Raw genomic sequence first — 512 nt, forward strand, 5'->3', positions numbered from 1 at the left:
TCCTTGAAATGTCGATTGCAAGGAACCATGCACACAGCAGTAGACTGAGTTTTGGTAAATTTTAGTATCTGACAATGTTACCTTTACCATGACAAAGAAATCTTAATTATAAAAATTACGAAGATGTTGTACAGATAATAAACTGACAAGGGCATCGCCAGAATAGAAATGCAACCGAAAAAAATAATAATAAAAAAAGGAGAAATCAACCCCCTATTCTCTTTTTTTTTAACGAAAATAAAACATGAAAATACAAGAATAACAGAAGTAAAGTGTATATACTAAGAAAAAAAGGACTATCAATAAAAAAAGCCAAAGAACATATAATATCAATGATAAAAACGTGTTAGAAACCCTCATGAGCCTCCCCCCCCCCCCTATACCTCGACGGCGAGCACCCGACCGGCAGGAGAAGGCCGCCATTAGTCCATCGCGACTGTAATGGCACCCGATCCTATGATACTCAACGCAGCAAAACCATAGTAATTAAAGCAATGAGAGTTTGGGGAGAG

Source organism: Penaeus monodon, chromosome 27, assembly GCF_015228065.2.
Source record: "Penaeus monodon isolate SGIC_2016 chromosome 27, NSTDA_Pmon_1, whole genome shotgun sequence".
In the NCBI taxonomy this organism is placed as follows: Eukaryota; Metazoa; Arthropoda; class Malacostraca; order Decapoda; family Penaeidae; genus Penaeus; species Penaeus monodon.